At 55.5% G+C, this 7,635-nt stretch overlaps 4 non-coding genes and 1 pseudogene across 4 annotated transcripts; all 5 read right to left on the reverse strand.

The window, feature by feature from the left end:
• Nucleotides 1–5,520: 5,520 nt before the first annotated feature.
• On the reverse strand, nucleotides 5,521–5,639 carry LOC142925973 (5S ribosomal RNA). The gene has a single exon (XR_012942897.1). It is a non-coding gene; the product is annotated as a 5S ribosomal RNA (ribosomal RNA).
• Nucleotides 5,640–5,891: 252 nt separating this feature from the next.
• Nucleotides 5,892–6,010, reverse strand: LOC142928431 (5S ribosomal RNA; annotated as a pseudogene).
• A 186-nt stretch (nucleotides 6,011–6,196) lies between these two features.
• On the reverse strand, nucleotides 6,197–6,315 carry LOC142927124 (5S ribosomal RNA). The gene has a single exon (XR_012944049.1). It is a non-coding gene; the product is annotated as a 5S ribosomal RNA (ribosomal RNA).
• A 253-nt stretch (nucleotides 6,316–6,568) lies between these two features.
• LOC142926254 (5S ribosomal RNA) lies at nucleotides 6,569–6,687 on the reverse strand. Its single transcript, XR_012943179.1, has one exon. It is a non-coding gene; the product is annotated as a 5S ribosomal RNA (ribosomal RNA).
• A 432-nt stretch (nucleotides 6,688–7,119) lies between these two features.
• Nucleotides 7,120–7,238, reverse strand: LOC142926409 (5S ribosomal RNA). The gene has a single exon (XR_012943334.1). It is a non-coding gene; the product is annotated as a 5S ribosomal RNA (ribosomal RNA).
• Nucleotides 7,239–7,635: the final 397 nt, after the last annotated feature.

The following is a 7,635-nucleotide window of genomic DNA, read 5'->3' on the forward strand; positions in this document are numbered from 1 at the left end:
TCGTACATTACAGCAACACTCATCATCAAACCAACCCAGTTCCACGTTTTTCAGCCACTTTTAAACCTCTTCTCCACCAATTACCTTTCTCCCACTTCTCGCTCTTTCCCGATCCGCTCTCCGCACCAATCCGATCCGAGTGTCAACCACTCACTCATCAGATTGCGTTTCGTGCACGTCGTGCTCACACCCCGATCTCTCTTCCCCGCCCGAGCGTGCCGCGTGCGTGACGTGGTGATCCCTGACCTCCGACCCTTGATGCGTTAGGCATGCGTGATGTCGAGTGCGGAAGGTATGCGTGCTGTTTGTGTTGTGCGAGTGTGTGAGGATGGGTGACACATCCTCTATATCACCGCTTTCTCGGTTGAGACCAGAGCCCTCCTCGGCTACTGCAGCTGCTGCAGTAGCAGCAGACGGCGCCTCACGCAACCGCGCGTCGCTCGCGACTCCCGAGCAGAGCGCGCGGCTGCGATTCTACGAGAAGAAGAGCCCGGTCCACTCTCACGAGGAACTGGCGCGCAACATCAAAACACGTTTCGGGCAATTACCCTTCCCAAAGCACTCTATAATCAGATCGGCACAGCCGCAGAGAACGCAGGAGGGACGCGATATTGTGAGGGACGTGGGCCCCTGGCTCCCCCTCCGGGGGAGGGTTGATCTCGGGAGAGCTGCAGGTTCCGGACTCCTCGCTCATGTGAGAGTCGCCGCTATCCAACTGCTCACTCGTGGGGAGAGGGCTGCCGCTCCCCAGCTCCTCTCCTCGCGCTGGAGCCCCTCGGGTCCGCAGGTTCTGTTTGGGGGGCATAGCTCGGGGCTGGCGCATGGCTGCCTGGAATCAATATGTCGCTTCTCAGCCACTCAAACGCGACGTATCCGTTCACACAACCCCACGCACCACTCGCACGCGCTGAAGAGGGGGTCAGAGGGCAATGACGTCCTTCGCACACGCGTTGCCACCGAGGGCGGGCAATGGAGATTGTTTAAAGGGCTGTAGGGATAATCCCACGTGTACCCAGGCGAGTCCACCGTCGCTCACCGCGGGCACACGCTAAACAAAGGCAGTATGGATAATTGTGCGTGTACGCCGCCTGTCTACCTAACGCACACATTAAACACAAGGGCGGATGAGTAACCTCCCGTGCCCCTGTACGAGTCCGCCGCCGCTCGCCACACACACACGCTAATCACGAGCTATGCGCAGGGGCGAGCGCAAACACGTGGGTAAATACACACTCGCGCACAAACACAGGGTACGACGCAGGAACCCCGGTCGGGCCCGCACACAATGGCCGCCTCAACAGAGTTACCCACGTGCAAATCCCCGTACCACGACGAGCGGACTCACACCACCATGTGCCCACATAACAAGGTTTGTTGATCACTGACGATTTATTCCTGGCGTGTCTGTGGGCTACTATTACCCGAGTCAGTCCGAGTCAGCAGGGCAGGTTTAACCTATCTCCCGATGGTCTAAAGCTGATCTACCTCGTCCCCTTGGAGTGAAACTCCCCACTCTCGCTTTCGTACTCACGTTCCGCCTGCGATGCGTGGGCCGTCGCGGAGAGACGAGGCTGCACGAGGTTCTTGCGGGGAGCGGGGCCTGGCTTCGCTGAGACTCGTCCCACGGACGACCCAGTGGCCGGCAAGCTGACTGCTCCGATCGCTCATTTGAGGAGAACGCGAACCCCCATCGTCGCTCTCCTCTCCCATTTTATCCCTCTCTACATCAAAGGTCTGCCCGGCTAACCCGCGATACCCCACCGCCATTGGTGCGCCCACCTCGGTGCCTTCACAGACGTCTGCTTCCCTCTCTACCCATCAACAGGGGCCGCCGTTGGGCCATTGCCATTGGCCACGGCGTGCAAGCGTACTTTTCCGGCCAATCGGATGCTTCCCCTGGTGCTCGTGTGGACCTAACCGCGGTGACTGAGTAGCCTTATCGTGAGCATGCAATTGCACGTCAATTCACGGCTCTGTGGTGTAATTCAACCTGGGGGAAGTCGGCCAATTCCCTGGCCCCAGGAAACCGTGAGGGATGTCCCTACGAAGAAGGCCCCTGGGTGAAAACCTGGAGGCCAGGTGACTTCCCCACGAGGTCCTACGTGGGGGGTGTGTGTGTTGTGTGTGCTCATTTTGGGGATGGTGAGGGAGAAGCAGCTTCGGCCTGCACGCTCTCCCGTGGTGGCGTTGCAGGCATGGCCCCGACGGAGCGGCTTCGCTGCTATGGCACCACATAGCCCGCCGAGGTGCCAGTCTCCGTCCTGGGTTGACTGGAGCATCTCGCCTGGGTTGCCCCCACGAGGTAGCGCCGCGGGGTCGGCGGGACTCGCCCGGCCCTCGTGGCTGGCCTCGGGGGTGGTGGCTCCGTCTTTTGGGCTTTTAGCGGCGGTCTCTTCCTCCATTCCAATGGCTCCTCTCGTCCCTCGGCACCTGTGGGCTGGGGAACAAACTCAGAGGCAGCAGGGTTTAGGTGCCATCGTCCCCGCCCCCCCTGGCCTGGGCCGTGACCCCTCGGGGCCGAGCATGGAGGGTGTTGGGACCCCGGGATTTCGGGGTACCCAAACTGCGGGGTTCTCCCTCGCTGGGGCTGCCTTCCATGGTTTTAATTGGCGGACGTTGACCACCATCTCTCGGCCCCTGTCTCCGCTGTGAATCAGCACCGTCCAGGGGGAGATCTGCCGCCCCACGGTCCAGGGTCCGCGCCAGTAGGTGGTCAGTTTCCCCAGCTGTCCAGCCCCGACACGAGGGGTGTATAGCCACACCTTAGAGCCCGCCGAGTAGAAGGGGGGCTCCATAAGGGGTCGGGCGCCCTGCTCTTGGTGCCGATGCGCGGCCTCTCCTTGTGGGTAGGCCCCGCCCCGGGCCCCTCGCAGAGTCTCCATCAGGTGCTCCACGGGGCGGCTCCCCTCATCCCGTTGCAGTGGGGGAACGCCGAACAGCAGATCTGCAGGTAGACGAGACTCACGGCCACACATCATTAGGAACAGGGTCTGTCCCGTAGACGTGTGTACTGTGGTGGCGTAGGAGAACAGGGCATAGGGGAGGTGTTCGTCCCAGTCCTGCTGAGTTGCGGCCACCATGCATTTGAGCTTCCCAGCTAAGGTCTGGTTCATACGCTCCACCATACCGTTCACCTGGGGGTGCTACGCCGTGGTTCGGTCCTTCTGGATTCCGAACTCGCGGCACAGCGCCTGAAACAGCTCTGCCTCGAACTCACTACCTTGCTCGGTAATGACCCATTCGGAGATCCCGTGCTTAAGTACGTAGTGCTCCACGAATGTCCAGACCACCACAAGAGCCGTCTTATCGGGGATGGCCACCGCCACGGGATAGCGTGCGAAATACTCCACCGGTGGGATCGCGGAAATTGCCCCTGTAGGTCGATCCCAACCAGCTGGTTTGTCCGACTGACGCGGAACGGCCTCAGGGGTACCTGATATTGTGCCGGTTTCGGCCCGCATTGCTGACACGCGCGGTAGTCCTGTACCCAGGCGGCCACGTCTTGCACCAATTTGGGCCAGAGATATTGGCGACGCAGGGTCTCCCGAGTGCGCCGTTCCCCATCATGGCCCCCGAGCAGGTGGTCGTGCACCAGCCATAGCAGCTGGGGTCGCACCTGGGAGGGAACACAGATGCACCCTCTTACCACCCCGTTCTGCACACACAACCGGGCATACAAACCACTCCAGGGTCCTGGTAGGGTGCTCTTCTTCTCCCGCAGGGCCACTTCCACTGCCGCCAGATCCGGGTCCCGTTGCTGGGTCTGTCTCAACTGCTCGTCGTCCAGGCCCGGGAAGGCGCAGCCGACGTCCTCTTGGATCCGCCCGGTCAGGGTGGGGCAGTCCGTCGGCTCCTTCTGTAGGGGTCTCCCGCGGCGCATACTGCACTCTCTCTCGCGAGAGGGGGGTTAGTCTCAGTGCGCTCCCGGGGGGGCGTTGCCTGTTGGCAGCGTCCCCCATGAAGCATGGGCAGGCCTCCTCTGCCCTCGTCTCGGCGCACACCATGGGCTGCCTCGACAAGGTGTCCACATTTTCGTGCATCCGCCCAGCCCGGTACTCGATCTGCAGGTTGTATTCCTGCAGCTGCGCCAGCCATCGGGCCATCTGCCCCTGCGATTTCTTGAATGTGAGATGGAGCTGCAGAGCATAATGGTCACTCCGCACCCGACATTTTCTGCCATACAAATACGGCCAGAACTGTTTACATGTGAAGATCACGGCGTACAGTTCCTGACGGGTCACGCAATAGTTCAGCTCGGCCCTGCTCAGGGTCCAGCTGGCGTATGCGATGGCCCGTTCCATCCCATCCTGCACCTGTGACAACACCGTGCCCAGCTCATAGCTGCAGGCGTCGGTGTCCAAAATCAAATCAGTGGAAAAATCCGGGAAAGCCAGGGTGGGGGTATGGGTGAGGTGGTCTTTGAGGGTGGTGAAGGCCGTCAGGCGGCCTCCGTCCACTGATAAGGGTTCTTAGGGGAAGTGAGTTGGGTGAGGGGGCGTGCAATCTCGCTGAATCCCTTTACAAATCGACGATAATAGGTGGCGTGCCCCAAGAATGACCTGATCTCCGTCAGGTTCCTTGGCCATGGCCATTCCACTATGGCGCGTACCTTCTCCGGATCGGTGCGCAACCCTGCCTCGCTGATTCGGTGTCCAAGGTACCCCACCTCGTGCTGCGCAACATAACACTTACGTGGCTTGAGTTTGAGATGGGCTGCTCGCAGTCACTGGAACACCTCTCATAACCTGGACCAGTCCTCAGACAGAGATATACTGAACACTATCACGTCAACCAGGTAAATTAGGCACTGTTCCCACTGCAAGCCCCGCATCACCAGCTCCATCAACCACTGGAACGTCGCAGGCACATTAGTGAGTCCGAACGGGAGTATCCGAAACTCAAACAGTCCCATCGGTTTGGTAAATGCAGTCTTTGGCCGATCCTCCTCCGCCATATCCACCTGCCAGTACCCGGATGCTAGATCGAGGGTGGAAAAATACCACGCCACCGCGAGGCTGTCAAAGGTGTCATCGATGCGGGGGATGGGGAAGGCATCGCCGAGGGTGACTGCGTTCAACTTTCGGTAATCAACACAAAATCGGGTCGACCCATCCTTTTTCATCACCAGTACCACCGGGGCAGACCAGGGGCTCGCTGAGGGTAGGATTATGTTATCTCGGAGCATTTCCACGATGGCCTCTTTAATCTGGGCCCGTTCAGGCGCGCCCACTCGGTATGCGGGGAGTTTAATTGGTCGGGCGGCACCGGTGTCAATTTGGTGCTTAACAAGGTCAGTCCGGCCCACATCCGAATCGTGCTCACTGAACACGTCGGCGTCATCGCTCATGAAAACGTTTATTCTGAGCTCCTGGTTTAGCCCCGAATGAGTGGCATCAAACAGTATTTTACAATAAAATATTGATCCCAATGCAGTACACCATATCGACGTGAAATTGGCAGGTGCACTCACTGGATGAGACGAAGTGTAAAAAGCGACCCATCCAGATACAACAATGCAAAAGCCTACAATACCTGGTATTCCCAGGCAGTCTCCCATCCAAGTACTAACCAGGCTCGACTCTGCTTAGCTTCCGAGATCAGACGAGATCGGGCGCATTCAGGGTGATATGGTCGTAGGCCATGCTTGGAAAGACCTGTCGCACATTCAGATGTATAAAACAATCAACATTCAACTATACTTCTGGAGGTCATCGCTCATAAAACCTTTATTCTGAGCACCTGGTTGAGCCCCGAAAGAGTGGCATCAAACATTATTTTACGATAAAATATTGATCCCAATGCAGTACACCATATCGACGTGAAATTGGCACGTGCACTCACTGGATGAGTCGAAGTGTAAAAAGCGACCCATCCAGATCCAAAAATACAAAATCCTACAACACCTGGTGTTCCTAGGCAGTCTGCCATCCAAGTACTCACCATGCTCAACCCTGCTTAGCTTCCGAGATCAGACGAGATTGGGCGCATTCAGGGTGATATGGTCGTAGGCCATGCTTGCACACACCTGTCACACATTCAGATGTATAAAACAATTAAAGTTCAACTATATTTCTGGAAATCATCGCTCATGAATACGTATATTCTGAGCTCCTGGTTGAGCCCCGAATAAGTGGCATCAAACAGTCTGGATGAGTCGAAGTGTAAAAAGCGACCCATCCAGATATAACAATGCAAAAGCCTACAACACCAGGTATTCCCAGGCAGTCTCGCATCCAAGTACTAACCAGGCTCGACCCTGCTTAGCTTCCGAGATCAGATGAGTTCGGGCGCATTCAGGGTGATATGGACGTAGGCCGTGCTTGCAGAGACCTGTCCAACACTCATATGTATAAAACAATCAACATTCAACTATACTACTGGAGGTCATCGCTCATGAAAACGTTTATTCTGAGCTCCTGGTTTAGCCCCGAAAGAGTGGCATCAAACAGTATTTTACGAGAAAATATTGATCCCAATGCAGTACACCATATCGACGTGAAATTGGCAGATGCACTCACTGGATGAGTGGAAGTGTAAAAAGCGACCCATCCAGATCCAAATATACAAAAGCCTACAACACCTGGTATTCCCAGGCAGTCTCCCATCCAAGTACTAACCAGACTCGACCGTGCTTAGCTTCCGAGATCAGACGAGATCGGGCGCATTCAGGGTGATATGGTTGTAGGCCATGCTTGGAAAGACCTGTCGCACATTCAGATGTATAAAACAATCAACATTCAACATAACTTCTGGAGGTCATCGCTCAAAAAATCTTTATACTGGTAGGAACGAAGTTGTAAACTGAGTGTACCAGCCTGCAATAGATTAATGTGTCCGTACGTCCGTCCGTCCCCTTTCAATACTTTAACGAAGTGAAATCTCGTGCTGTTGGGTGTATAAAATCAGTAATAGACAGCGCAGAGACTTGTCCTACCAGCCCACCCTGCAGGGACCTGTTTCTGAGCTCCTGGTTGAGCCCCGAAAGAGTGGCATCAAACATTATTTTACAAGAAAATATTGATCCCAATGCAGTACACCATATCGACGTGAAATTGGCAGGGGCACTCACTGGATGAGTCGAAGTGTAAAAAGCGAGCCATCCAGATCCAAGTAAACAAGAGCCTACAACACCTGGTATTCCCAGGCAGTCTCCCATCCAAGTACTAACCAGACTCGACCCTGCTTAGTTTCCGAGATCAGACGAGATCGGGCGCATTCAGGGTGATATGGTCGTAGGCCATGCTTGCAAAGACCTGTCGCACATTCAGATGTATAAAACAATCAACATTCAACTATACTTTTGGAGGTCATCGCTCATAAAACCTTTATTCTGTGCTCCTGGTTGATCCCCAAAAGAGTGGCATCAAACAGTCTGGATGACTTGATTCGAAGCTTTCGTGACTGCAAGAATTACTCTTTGTTTTTTTCGGTAAAGTCACGTATAAATAAAAAATAATAAAATAACAATAGCATACGACGTTTCGGTTGCAACACAAGCAGCCATCATCAGGTACAGAAGAGCTAAATTTACGAGAGAGAGGAAACACATAACCCCAGATGTATATACAGACACCCAAGTAGGGGGGAACTAATACAGATACAACAGGGTACAACAGAGAGAGAAGCATACCAAAC

This window comes from Petromyzon marinus, chromosome 23 (genome assembly GCF_048934315.1).
Source record: "Petromyzon marinus isolate PM22_M1 ecotype Great Lakes invasive population chromosome 23, UKy_Petmar_22M1.pri1.0, whole genome shotgun sequence".
Taxonomy (NCBI): Eukaryota; Metazoa; Chordata; class Hyperoartia; order Petromyzontiformes; family Petromyzontidae; genus Petromyzon; species Petromyzon marinus.